The following is a 15,002-nucleotide window of genomic DNA, read 5'->3' on the forward strand; positions in this document are numbered from 1 at the left end:
GAGAGAAACTTTCCCCATAATAATTATAGTAGTGAATAATAATAGCAAAGGCAAGGGTCTTTGAACATAGAGCCAATATCGTATACTCCCTTATCCAAAATTATTTATTCATGTTTTCTCTCTCCTAAAAATAATAACAAAATCTATATATGTGAAAAGGCATAGAGTACCCTGGCGGCTCAAGACACTTTTTTCTAAGAAAGTGTATGCGTGTGTATATATATCATCCCTGACTTGGATTTTTCTTTATTGCCATAGTACATCATCGACCTTTCTTGGCTAATGATCTTGAGTGCATTTTAATCCAAGGTTATCAGTATGTGGACAAAGTTATAAGTTTCTTCATTCTTAAGGTAAGGTCAGACATAAAAAATTAATTAATCAAGGTAAAATCTGGAAACTATGAAATCATTTTGCCTTCTAATATATATATGTGGACTGGGTAACAAAGTAGAGACAAGTAATTAATATTCTTTCATAATATACTTCATAGGGATCGAGGGCCAGGTTTCCTGTTTCAACCATATCTTTTTCATAATATACTTCATAGGGAGGGTCTGGTTTCCAGGTTCAACCATGGCCGATCCAGTCAAGCTTTCTAGAAAGCTTCCTTCAGTCCTTTGATAAGAAACCAACAAACCCAATCAATCAGGCAACCAATTAAAAAAAAAAACAGAAAAGCTAATTGTGGCTTATATGGAGCTTTATGTCAAGATCATCAGCCCCTTGTGGGACAAAATTTGAAAATAAAAAAATCTGGAACTATTAAGAATTTATCCATTCCAGGACTTGTTTAAAAATCTCATTCACGACTAAATATGTCATCTTTTAGAAGAAAAAAGAGAATATTAAAAAGAATAGATAAAATTATAGTGGAACTAGCTCCCAGCCTCCCACTGTTCATTGCGTCACGTGTGGGTTATACTCATGGAGAAAAATGAAGTGAAGAAATGTTTAAAAATTCAAATTAGCTAGGAGCTAAGTAGATAGATTATTGAAAATATTGTTGAGGTAGTATATAATTGATGAGTTTGTAGTTTACACTAGATTTGAATCCTGTGGCTATTATATCAATGGTGGACCTCAAAGAGTTGGTAGGAATATCACGTTTCCTATGCTCTAAAGCGATGTACTAGTTGTCACTTGACAAAGACTATGGATTTAGAGGATAGGAAGAATAGGAGGAGGTGCTGCACTTTCCAACATGTTTCCTTTTCCATGCAGGCACCCCTCGTTTTGTAGACTTCCAATTCCATATGGTCAGTAGACTTAGCACATGAATGCATTCTCTCTCTCTCTCTTCTATTTATCCAAATTAGGGAGAGATAACAATGTTACACAAGTACGACAAAAGATTACATGCACCAAGGCCTTTTCTTGAACGTTGAAAGTGGAAATCGTCTAAATTATTTTACTCTGAATTTTTTTTTTTCTTCTGTTTTTTGGAGGAAAAGTCTCCATTGATATGCCGCATGGCTTAGGGATGTCAATAGGTCGAGTTTTATTGGTCCTTACTAATTTAAGGCATAATACTTTAGAAACATTTTAGTTAATTAAATTTTATAATAAGTTAGGCATTGATACATTTCTATTCAATTAACCAATCTATAATTGAGCTCATTTTAATTGAAATATAAATAGGTCATGAATGGATTAATCATAACTTAAACGAACTAATTGTGCTATACATGGCTTACCTAACACCTGGTTGTTTACTAATCAATCGATATGTTGTTAGACTTTAATTAAGTGCTTTAGATTGATGCTATCGGTGCATGCCAACATTTTACAACCCTAGTGTAATTCATGCCTCCTAAGATTTTTTTATTATTAATTATTTTTATCCTCATCTGGAACTCAATCCCTATCTTGTCAGGAACCCACATCACAATGTATTCAATCCCCACAAATATTAATTAAAACAGCAGCCGGATGCCAAGCTTTTTCTACTTGGCTTTGATTTTTGCGCTTTTTGTAAATGCTTTTTGTTTAAAAAAGTTAATAAATTTCTCAAGTGGGGTTCATTGCGAAAAAAACAAAAAATAAAAACAAAAACAGAAACAAATGGATGCCATCTATCCAACCACAAACCCATGAAAAATCCATCACCAATAAGATGTTGCACCATAGGTTCAACTCATCCCCCAAAATTTCCAATTCTTTCGCCGTACCCATGAACACTTTTGAGGGGAGGGGTTACACATTCCAAATAGAAACATTTTTGAGAGTTTAATCACATCTAACAATTGGGCGATCAGTAGAATTCATGGTAGAGCTCGGCCTAGCAACTTCCCATGTATTCTCCACTGTATATGCTGGATTGTGAAATGTTTTATAAAAGAAAAATACAATACCCCAAAAGCTAAACAAACACTTTATTTTTTGGTAAAAAAACTAGAGAGACAGAACATAAAATTAAAGAGAACAGTAAAGGAAATTTATCACTTTCAACTTTCTTCTTGGGTTTAGGAGAGGACTCCCCTAAGCAGTGTCAAACTAGGCTGTTGCTTTGGGTGGTGGGTTGAGCTCTTCCCAGGCTTCAATCCATGTGACCATGGCATCTCCCGGCTTCTCAAAGTAAGGGTCGATGTGTCCAAGCTTGTCCTTCACCTGCTTTGAGAGCTCAATGTAGCAATTCTGCACGGTTGTACATTCCCTTGGGAGGGAAACTGACTGGAAGAATGGGATGATTTCTTCTTGCCAGTAAATTCCTTTGTATTCTTTCTTCAAGTTAACAAAAGGGTTGCTCGCCTTGCTGTGCCAAATGTATGGCAACCCTGTCTTCACCCCAAGACTCAAATGATCGCAGGTCACCTAAGAACCATAGCTAAATTTAGACTTTCTAGCTATAACCTTTGGTCCAAAACAATCATAGCACAGCAATTCTTACACGTGATATACATCTCAAGAAAGAGAATGTTAAGTTTGTCTCGAATTCTTGACCCGTTTTGAAGATTGACCCGATCCGACATATTTTGGTGGCGACTCGAATGGGAATTTTTCTCTCGTATGGGGGTGCCGGGGTGTAGCCCCCGCGGTATAGTTCGACCGGATCGACCGTGACCCGATGGGTCAAACCGCTATTTGGAGTATATATATATAATGTACTGTTGCTTGTTGAGAGTCATTGTATTCTAGGGTTTTCACGAAGCTAGGGTTTCAGGGCGAGTTCTTCCTCGCCGCTGCTAGATTGTAATCCTTCTTCTACATAGTGAATCATCTTCTTCTTCGCCCGAAGACGTAGCACACCACCCTGGTGTGTGAACCTCGTTAAATCTCTATGTCATAAGGATCTATTGTCTCTCTTTATTCGTGTTTCTTGGTGTTTGATCTAACAGAGAACAAACAGATTTAGCTATATATGAAACAAAATATTAAATAAAAGGATAGTTTACAAAGTATCAGTTGGGGTCCAATTCAAGACCTGAAGGAAGGCCTTAAGTGGAAATGGCCAAGGGAAGCTTGGAATGTGGATAATGGATATACATCTAACACTGATAGTCTGATATCATTTGGGATAATAGATAAATGAGGAAATATCACTCCTTTCCCTAAACTATGTCGAAATATCAACTTTATCCCACACTTTTTCAAAAATTTCACTCACCTCCTTTTAAACAAAAAGATTCTATCAAATAAAATCAATAAAAATGAAAATATATACCTTGGTACACCAGCCAGCCCACATGTCGTCGTATCTTCCAATAGGTTGGCCATCACCCATGAGCCCAAAGTAGGTAGCTGGTCCTATCAGCTCCCTATCAAATGCCAGGTTCATTCCGCACATGGGGAACAATGTGCCTTTCGGTATTGTCGTGACCGCATCCACGTACCTGTATGAACTATAAAAATTACTACCACATTTAACTGATTTAAGTAAGCATGAAAAACTATATCAGTTAGTCCAAGGATGTGTGAAACGAACGATAACCTCAACAGGTGTTGAGTTCGAGAGGTTTAACGATCTGGGTTGGTGCATCTAGTCAGGAATGTTGAGCCAGAGTCCATGAGAGATTGCGGTTGAGAGTTGAGACACCTTCTCTGAAACTCAATGGGTACACCCGAACGAAGTCCACACCCTCTCTGAAGGGTTTGTACAGTGTGTTGAAGAATGGCGTTGATGGCGTCAATAGATTCTTTATGTGCTGAGCCAACGCGTTGATCTCCTTCCCGCTCGGATCCTTGGCCACCTTCCAAATTCAAAAAGCCCAACCGCAAAATCACGGTAACAATTCACTTGTAATTCAAGGATCGGTGCTTTGGATTCAATCAATGAGAATTGGCACACAAGGCATCTCAGGGCATTGTAATAATAAATTTTTGGGGGTCAGAACGTGATAATAAATTAACGAGCTTGGGTGGAACTGTAATTTTAGGGATGTAAACCGGCGTGATTGGGCCAACCCTTGATCCCACTAACTCAGCCCAGATAATCCAAGTATCCAACCAACCCGAGGTTAGACTGGAATATCTCAAGCCTAAGCCCAGTTCTGCCGGGCTCAGCCTAACCCACTCTGGCCCTGATTGACCTTGTAAACCTCCTATATTTGTGACCCATTTGAATTTACATTTGACACTGGCCTGATAAGGTCTGATCTGTATGACATTGGTATCGCCGAGATCGATATAGACATGGTATCGGGAATGGGATTGGTCAACGCAGATACTGATCCCATACTAATTCAGATCGACTGGATTGGACAGAAATACTATTAGTTTCAATTTTAAAACCATTTTTTCTATTATTTTACTCTTCATTCTTACTGATTCACTGACATTGTATCAGCCAAAAATTGGGATCAATAATCTCCGATTCTAACGGATTCCTCAAACCATGATATAGGCTGCATTTGATAGTCATCATTTTTCTGTTCTATAGGAATAAAAAAATGGAATAAAGCGTTTGATGTCAACTTAGTGTTTTTCGATTTGTTTGAAAACAAAAGGAAAAAAAAAAACGATATAAATGCAAAATGACGGAACCACGAAACCTTATTCTGTCATTTCTGTTTCATTCCAAATGCAAAAAATGAACGATTAGGATAACCATTCCTAAAACAGGCTCACCAAAACACCATATATTTTTGCTTTAAAACAACATTTTGGCATTAAAATTGAAAATTCTATTTCTAACATGAAACGTCATTACTAAAACTGAATGACTATCAAACGCAGCCATAAAGTCATCTTTTGCCTCTTTGCACTAGTGCGGTGAGGCTCTAGACGACTAAGAGCACTTCGGGGTGTATACCCAGGTGCTCCCAGCTGTCGAGATCGTCACCGCATCGATGCAAGGAGGCAGAGAATGATTGCTCGTCATACATCTATAGTCTTGCCAAGGACATGAAGAACTGATTTGCAACTATCAAGGATTTTGAATTTGGAATCGAATGTGTTGATTCTGATTCGGACCAGAGCGGAATCCGTCGAAAAATCCTTAGAATCGGCAATTAAATTCTGATAACCTACTAGTGATTCGATAAAATAAAAATAAATAATAAATAAATAAATTTAAAAAAAAAAAAAAAAAAAAAAAAAAAAAAAACCTAAAATCTGTTATTGGTCACAGCCGATTCGAACGATGTTTCCGATTTTTGAAACAGACTTGACTGTATAAGTTGCAAGTTTGACTCAAAAGTCTCGAATGCGGAAACAGAATTCATCAGTTCAGAGAAAAGTTAAAAATGATTCCAATAAAATAGTGATAATGGAAACTTACGAAGCAATCGTCGTCAATGGTGAAGACGTACTTCTTTTTGGAAACAAGAAAGCCGAAGCAGCGGCAAGCAGAGTCCTTGAAAGAGATGCAGCTGGCCTTGGGTCCTAGAATCCGATTGATGTCGTTCCGGTTGTAGAGTTCATAGTCGAAGCCGTCAGGGACTCGGATCGTTTTGGTGGGATCTCCGTCTTGGACGATGATCAAGTGGTAAGGCTGGAAGAATGGCCTCCACATCTCCAAGAAATCGAGGTTGAGATCAGAGTTGCAGGTTGTGCCATGTTCCGTAGGTTCGACAAAGGGCTGGGGAAGGAGGCGAAATCCGAAGATCTTTGTCTTCAGGAGTTCAACACTCGAAACCGTGAAACAACTCAGAAGGTGCCTGAGAGAGTGGGAGAGGAAGCGAGCGTGGGGTCCCTTTTAATAGCGGGAAAGAGAGGAGCGCGGGTTTCGTTGTTTGGAAACGAGGAATGAGTGAAAAAAAAAAGTGTGTGAGAGAGAGAGTACAACTCACGCGGCCTCACATGGACCTGCTTTTTTGCCTGGGGTTTTTTATAGGACACTCCAGATGAGAGTGTACAACTCACTGAACGCAGCCCATATGAGAGTGTACAACTCACTCCAGATGAGAGTGTACAACTCACTGAAAGTGTTGCAAACATTGGTAATGTAAAAATAAATGAGCAGGAAAATAATTTTACAAATTTTTTTGTTGGGAGAGGGATAAGTATGCTAGCGTAGTACCTAAGAATTAGGAATGTTAGTGGGATTTTGACCATAGGATTTATCAACTTGAATTGAACCGTTGGATGAAAAGAAGATATACAAATTTACAATCCACAGTCGCAACACCTTTTCTCTTTCTCTCTCTTCTCGTCGGAAAAGACATTCATTTTACTGGATCCAACTGGAGAAAGCAAACTCCAATGAGATCTTTTACCAAATTAGACAAAGAAAGCGAACTCCAGTTGGATCTATTTTAGTTTTTTCAAATCGAAAACAAAGTATGAGAGAGAACGTAGTGGAGATAAATCATTAGGTGTAGGAGGAAAGAAGGAGAGAGAACCATGGCCAGAGGTGGAGGAGGGAAGGGAGCTCGCACATATCTGCTATCGCAACAGGAGTTGTTTTCTCATGAACTTCCCGGCAACAGTTGTTTTTTTTTTTTCCCTTTTCTTTCTTCTTTCTATCAATTTGCAAAGAGCGGCATGTACATCGGTGACAGGTTTTTTCCCTTTCTTCCACCGATTTGTAGTCGTACGCCTTTGCCTCTATAGTATACCCAAAATGCGGGAAAGAAATTCCTTTACCCCTTGTCATGTTTTATCTGTAGTCTGTACCTCTCTATACACAACTCAGTTAAACCTTAAAAACCAAATAACTAAGATAAAAGACATAAGCTTAGCGATGACCTTTGGTTGGCCTTGCAACGGGATCGACCGACGACCAAAACCCCATGGTGACCGTGTCATACACGCACCAATGGAAAGTTGTAGGCCTTCCATTGGTAGCCGAACACACCTGGCAGATGAAATTAGAGACCACTGTCTGGTTACGCTCATTCGGCCTTTCGAACATGTAACCATCTTCCCAGTCTGTGCACGCATACGGATTCACGACGGTTGACATCAGATACTTCTCTCTCTGTGCCTGCAAGTTCTGTAACTGTTTCTCATAATCCACCAGCCCAAACCCCAACCTTTCCCCTCTGTAAAGAAACTTCGGAGATGTAATCTGATTGAAATACGACAAAACCAACCCGTACTGCAGTGGTTTTGTCCCAGGATCCCGTCGGAGTATCTCTGGAGGAGCCATTTCTCTAGCAACAGTTTTTTTTTTCCCTTCTATTGATTTGCAGACAGCGGCGTGAACATTGACCAGAGTGGGTTTTTTTTTTTTTTTTTTTAATTCTTCTATCAATTTGCAGGAAGGAACTTTTGAACTTGGCGATGATGCTCTGAGCACACTAACTAGAGAAAGGGTCGTTGCTGGCGACGGTGATGCTCCGAGCACACTGGCCGGAGAAGGGGCTGATTGGGGGAGTAGTACTGTGGAACGGTGATATTGGACAGGTTTTGTAAGACCTCATCACATGAACGGATCAGATTTTTAATGTTTCATCTAACGGTTAAAATCCCGCTAGGTGTTACCCTGTTTCTTCTCACTTTGTCCATTTGCACAGCCCCAATATCAACGCACAGGTTAATGGAAAGTCACACAGCAAGGTTCTTTTTCCCAAAACAAAAAGTGAAAATTCCTATTTCACAAAAAAAAATTAAAAATTAAAACAAAAAAATTCTATCATTTTATACGACAACAAAGATTCCTTCAGTGATTTTTAGCACTATACATAATAGGTTTCAAAGTATTTTCCAGGTCTAGCATTCAACGAAAATCTTATTGTAACTATGTTGGTGAAGAAGAAATTGTAACCACATGTACTTAAAAAAAAGCAAGAAGCAAGTATTGAAAATAACATAATAGGTAGTCAATTGTAATTATTTGGAAACCCCTTTTTCACCTCCAACTAAAAAAACTTTTGGGGATATGATAAGGGCACGATGGTTACAACTTCAAGTGTGCCACTTTCGTTACAATAAGATGCACCCATCATAGACATGGGGATTGTCAGAATGATATTTCAATATGGAGTTGAAATTGTCCGCAATGAACAGTGAGCTATAGTGAGCCAGTGAGTATCCAACAACTGTGAGGGTCAGACCATGCACCCCAGCCGTTGGATGCTCATTGCACCTCACCGCTTCAGTATAGACGATTTTGACACCTCAATAAGTGTATTTAAAACCATAACTTTCTTTTGATTGTCCTTGTCTTATTCTCATAAGTTCTCTTAAGTCAAGTAAAATTGAGTTTTCAAAATAACTTAAAATTTTACTTACCATTATGTTATTCTCAAAAGTTATCATTGTCTTGCATATTTTTTAAATATACACGAAATGACAAGTCGCGAAGGTAAATGGTGGCAAGTTCTAATGGGGTGTGACGAAGGTGGATATTTTCAATGGTAATGACTGGGATAAAATTTGTTTCTATGAATGGAGAATTATTAACAACTTTATTTAAGGTTGTTGAAGGAGTCTTAATTGAAATAGGAGTGGATGCTTTTTGTAGTTGCCTAGAAGAAGAGGAGGCAAATTCTTTATTAGGAGAGGCAGGGATTATAGCCTTCTGTTTAGGAGCCCTGCAAAAATTCTCAGGTTAGAAAATCAAGTAAACTTTTAGTATCTCCTTTAATGAATTCAATATCAAAATCGAAAACAGAAAGAAGTGACTGCCATTGAGCAAAGATTTGTTTGGAGGCTAAATTTTTAACATCTTTCTCAAAGACGTCTTTAGCCGCTTTGCAATCCACCCGAACAAGAAATCTCTAATTAAGAAGATCACTTTCAAATTTGGTTATACACAAAACAAGTGAAAAAATCTCATTTTTTATTGTAGAATATTTTTGTTGGGTTGAATTCTAGGTGCCTGAAAGTAAAACGTACAAAGACTTCTTTTGAAAAGTTATGACATTTTTGCTTCAAGATTCCTCCGCATCCGAATTCGAATGCATCTGTTTCAACAATTTTAAAACAGTTAAGTTGTGCTAAGTTTAAACACAGAAGCTCCTTTGCCTTGAGCTTTATTTTACGGACAACATTAGTATGTACAGATGTCTATGGGTCAGGTTGATATTTTAACCTGTTAAATAAAGGTTTGGCATCCTTTGCTAAATCCTTGTAGAATTCAGCAATGTAATTAAGGCTACCAAGAAACCTTTGAAGTTGAGTTTTTTTTGTTATCTCGTCAGAAAATTTATCTGCAAACTGAATAGCTCATTCAATAGGAATAATGGAACCAAATGAAATATAGTGTCCCAAAAAAGGAACTCTAGTTTGAAATAGTTTTATTTTTTTAGTTGAAACAGCTAATCCTGCTTGGCGAATAACAAAGAGGAAAATATTGAGATGTTTTCAGTGTTGAGTAATGTCCTAAGAATAAATAAGGACATCATCAATATACACAACTATAAACTGCGAATATTGAATAAAGATTTGATTCATAATATTTTAAAATTCAGAGGGAGCATTTTTAAGACTAAAAGGCATGACATTCCATTCGTATTAACCGAATGGGACAACAAATGCTGTCTTATACCTATCCTTTTCTACTATCTGAATTTGCCAGTACCCAGATTTCATGTCAAACTTAAAGAATACGCTTAAGGCATATAGTCTATTGAGAAGGTCCATTTTATTAGGGATAGGGTATCGTATCCATTTAAGAACCTTATTTTAAGGGTTTATAATTGATTACAAGTCTGGGTGCACCTCATTGAATTTTGACATTATTATTTACATAAAAGGCAGTGCAACTCTAAGGAGATTTACTAGGTCTGATAAGGCCTTTAGCAAGGAGTTCAGAAATCTCTTTCTGATAAGTTTTCCTTAAGTAATTAGGCATTTGAGCTGCCCGAGCTTTAGTGGGAATTCGATTCTCAAAAAAATCATCTTCATAAGGGATAGTGACAATATGCATTTTTTGAGACCAAAATGCAGTAGGGATTCCAGAACAAACTTCCTATTCAAGTTGAGCTTGAAAATTTTAAACTCTAGCTTGAAATGTAGGATCATCAATTTTTTGTTGAATGCTCTTTTGTTGGATTTCAGATGATAAAGAGCTTATAAATTTTTCTTTGGACTGAATTTGAGTCCGAATTTCATTCACCGTATGAAATTTAAGGGGTTAGATGAAGTGAAAAGTGATAGGGTGATTATTAATCACTAAATGAAGACCAACTGTGTTTATCCGTAATGGATACAGGTAGAACAGGAATGAAATGCCTAGAACAACAAATTGAGAAGGTCCTTTTACCATTATAAAAGGGGTCTTTAGGCAGTGTCCATTATTACAGATAGAGGCAGACGAGAGTTTATACTCAACCTGCATCCTAAATCCATCAGTCGTAACTAGTTTTTTAGTGGTCTTCTCAAAGTATTGAGAAGGTATAAGCCCTTCGTTAATACAATTTATACCGGCGCCTGAGTCTATTAAGGCGATAGTTTTCAGGCTAAATTCTCGATTGACAACAATATCAATTATTATGTATCATTGATGAGTTTGAATATGTTGAATAGTAAGGATTTGAGCATCTTCGGGAGAAACTGCAGCATTAGTTGCAGAGTTACTAGCTACTGTATCTTTGGTTGTTAGTAGATCCTTAAAAGAAGCTTTTTCTTCGAAGTCTAGCTCAATCAACTAGTGTTCATTATATAGTTCAAGAGTCTGAATTCTTTGTTTGAGACTCCTAACTTCAGTTTTAACTTTGTTGAGATCTCTTTGAAGTTCCTAAACAGTGGGTTCTCGGGCTTGAGAAGTAGCTCTAACCCGATTAATTATAGTTTTAAAACTATAATCTTTCACAATAGGCTGTGAGGCAGGAACAGGGCAAGACCGAGTTTTTTCCTTGACTAAGGTAATGTATTCATGTAATAGTTGGGCCTTAGTTGCTAGATCAGTAACTTGGTTAATTGCTTTTAAGAGAAATGATTCTTCTGTTGAAAGAACCATTAAGCCATTTTCTTTGAGCATTACCTGATAGGGATCACAACTATAGTGGGGAGACTGGCTTTTAGACTTATATGAATCACTATAGAATTCAAGCTGAGCAATTTCTTGATCTAAGTCGGACTCGGTGTTGGACTCAGGTTTGGAGGAGCTATAGAGCAAGACCTTTTCAAGATTTTGCTTTAGAGAATCATCAATCTTTAAGGCATTGATTATTGCTTTAGTTCGACATTTGTTTTGATAATGTCCTACTTTTCCACAATTATAACAAACAGGGGGTTTGTTATTAGGAAAAGAGTTTTGATGACGAGATTTTGAGAAGCTTTTCTTGAATAAGTGCTTAGGTTTAGACTTATATTGTTTAGCCTGATATTTAGGCTTAGAAAACTTGGAAGTTTTTTTTATGAATCTTCTTATTGCTTAGAAGACGAATCTTCTCATAACCAAATTGTTCACAAAAATCTCCTAGTTCTCTGAATCCAGCTTGTCTTTCTTTAGACAATTGTTTCTTTAATTTAAGGTCTATGCAGAGTTGAAGACCTTCATTACAAACTTCGGTATCTAACTCCCCATAGGTGTACTGCTCGAAGAGAATCGTGCCATTATGCTTTGCCTTAAGCCTATACCGAACCTTTTGAGCAAATAAAGGGGGTAAACCAAAGATAAACTTTTCTTTCCAGATGACATTGTTGCAGTCATCTATAGTAAAGACTTTAGCAAAGAAGACATCTCTATACCATTTATAATGAGATAGTGTAGGACATCGAAGATTCATAAGTTGTTCTCTTGTTCGATCAGCTAGGATTTCAGCTGGTCCAACAAAATGGAGAGTTATTGCGTAAACTAAAGTGTTTACTGCATCTTCTTGATTAACATAGATTGTTCGTTGGGCATAAGTATCATCAGTGAGTTTTGCAGTTTGATTATGCGATTGGTGACAACATTAAGAATTTGATTCTAAATTTTTTCGAATAAATAGAAATCCCATCCATCTCGAAGTTGGCTAGAAACTCTAGCTTCTATCATTTTAGCAACAACCGAATCAGTAGTTTGATACTGCTCTGCCAATGTGGCATACATTAGCATCTGTTTTAGAAGATTGATGATTTGATATTCAGATAAACCATCAATATTCCATTCAACAATGGAGGTACCATCAAAAGTAGTAGGCTCTCCTTCCATTTCATATTGAAGATCAACAGGAGAAGGCCGAGGATAATAATAATTTGTCTGTGTCGTAAGCATAATTTTATGAGCTTTCATCATTACTTAATTAAGCTAAGGAATTAACTCAAGAATTGCTGCCTGTTGAGGTAGTATAGACTGAAATTCTTTCTCAGCGGTTTCAATCTTAGAATTTGAAGGATCATCCAGAGAAAGAGTCATAGCTTGTTTTTCTTCATCCTTTGAAACCTGAAGTTGACTGAGGCGAGATATTATTTCATCAACAATGGTCAAATCAGTCTTTCGAGTTGGAACATCCAAAATAGGAGGAGGTTTAAAAAGGACGGATTAGTTGCTTCTAATTTGAGAAGCAGGGGCCTGCCGAATTGGCTTTTGGTTATGCTCTGGTTTAGCATAAGAAGTAGACGAGATAGAAGCTTTTAAGGAATCTATTTTTATCTCTATACAATCAATCTGGCTTCCTATGGACTGAAGACACAAATTGGTATAATTGTTTTGTTCAACAATTTAATTATGATGAGTTTCAGTTAACGGAGAGGAGGTATAACTAGAAGTTTTTAGAGGAGTCACCATTTGATTGGTTCATACCTTTAAGGCTTGAGGAGAAGGATGAACTGATTCAATTTTCGTTCCTTCTTTAGTAACATAAGTGGTTGATACATTCTTAATTTCATTCACGTGTGGAGGGTTAAGTGATTTGTCCATAAAGTATATTTTTAACCACTGAAAGAATGGGAAATTTATTTAATGAGTTTCCATATGCGAAACCCATTTCTCATGAATCTCTTTTAGTTGTAGGACTGAATAGTGTTCTTCAAAGATCCATCGTTTTCTAGCATTCTTAGCGGACCTGTATTCCTGAATAAGGAATCGTCTATTGATCTGAAATTTGGGTTCTTCAATGATATGAAGCATATATATTCCCATTTTCAGTATCATTTGGAGCAACTGGTGGCTGATTATCCCGAGAGGGTTCCCTATTAGGAGGACCATAAACAGGTTGATTAACCAGTGTTGGTGTACGATTAATACCCTAAAGGTTGACTATTCCATCAAATATCTCGCTCTGAACTCGAGATGTTGAAGCCGAGTAGGCGCTTGATATGTAGAAAACTTAGAGGAGGAAAAAATCACAGAAGAAGTAGATCTTCGAGTATTATCGAGTCGATGGTCAAAAGTAATCTCGACATCACCAGATGGGAATTGGGTGATGTTTGATGGAGTTGTCCTAAAAGGTGGCTGGGTTTGAGCCACAGAGGTTAAAGTTCAAGCTTCTGGAAGGTTTACTTCTGATCATCTAATAAAACGGGGCATAAAAGTTTCAGACCGGCTGGAATTAGCCCGGAAAATCACAATTTGCCCATGATTGTCAATGCCCTTAGCATTAAGAACAATGGTAGTCATTACTTTATAATAGATACAGTAAATCACAGCAAGATTTTGAGCTCCCGAAGCGATATGATATCCATAGGCTTTTAAAGAATGACAATACCATCAAGAATATTTGCATCTGTTAAGGACATAGTAAGATTAGGTCTACACTGAAAATAGACTGGTCCTTCACAGAGACTAGTTTCAATGGTACCCATTAAAGATTAATTAAAATTAAGCATTCGGGCATCATGGACAGCAGCAAATACAACACTGTTTAACCCTAAAAGTGTTAAGGGCTTTAATGCCACTTGTACTAATCTAATGTGGATAAACTTAAATCCACGTTCTCTATGCCTCTAAATTTGAGAACTTTTCAGAAGTTGGATTTGTCCCTGATCAGAGAGAAAAGTATGGGTGTTTTTGTTTGTTTTTATGACATAATCACTATGAAAAGCAAAAGTCCCTCTATGATATACTTCAGATTCAGGTATTCTGGGTTTAGTATACTTATAGATGGTAGCTTCCAAATTTCTGAAAACAACTTCTTCGGAACTATGGACTTGATCATAAGTCCTTCTAGTAGAGCTTGCCTCAGAGAAAAAAGATCTTCTCGAACTAGACCTAAAGTAAGAAGCCATAATTTTGAGTTTCGAGTCAATAAAGGTTTTGGTCAATATATTCTCCTGTAAATACTACCTATTGTCAATACTATTTCGCTTTTAAACTCCCATCCACGGTAAAACGGTAGAGTACGACTTGAGTGTAGGTCAATACGACTTGAGTGAAGGTCTATATGACAAGGGTGAAACACAATCAAAAGATGATTTTTACAACTTTCAACTTGACTCTGATACCAAATTCTGGCCAGGAGGGAAGAATAATCTATATGTTGCAAGGGAAGCTAAAAGGCAAAGAATTTGCCTCTTCCTAGTTTTGATTTCAATTAAATTGGCAGTTTCCTCTTTTAGAAGCTAAGAAAAGTAAATTGGATTTTAGGAATAAAAAGACAAATAAAATTCAATATAAATAGAAGAATTATCTAACAAATTTTCTAATATAGCAAGCTGATTTTTATACTTTCTAATAACAAGCATAATACATGAAAATAATAAGTTTGAAGAGAGTAGGACTTACACATATGTCTTCAATTACAAAATTT

The 15,002-nt window shown here is 37.1% G+C and overlaps 1 pseudogene; it reads right to left on the reverse strand.

Moving 5' to 3' along the window:
- Positions 1–2,094: 2,094 nt before the first annotated feature.
- LOC122082200 lies at positions 2,095–7,531 on the reverse strand (annotated as a pseudogene).
- Between the last annotated feature and the right edge of the window lie 7,471 nt (positions 7,532–15,002).

Source organism: Macadamia integrifolia, chromosome 6 (assembly GCF_013358625.1).
Source record: "Macadamia integrifolia cultivar HAES 741 chromosome 6, SCU_Mint_v3, whole genome shotgun sequence".
Taxonomy (NCBI): Eukaryota; Viridiplantae; Streptophyta; class Magnoliopsida; order Proteales; family Proteaceae; genus Macadamia; species Macadamia integrifolia.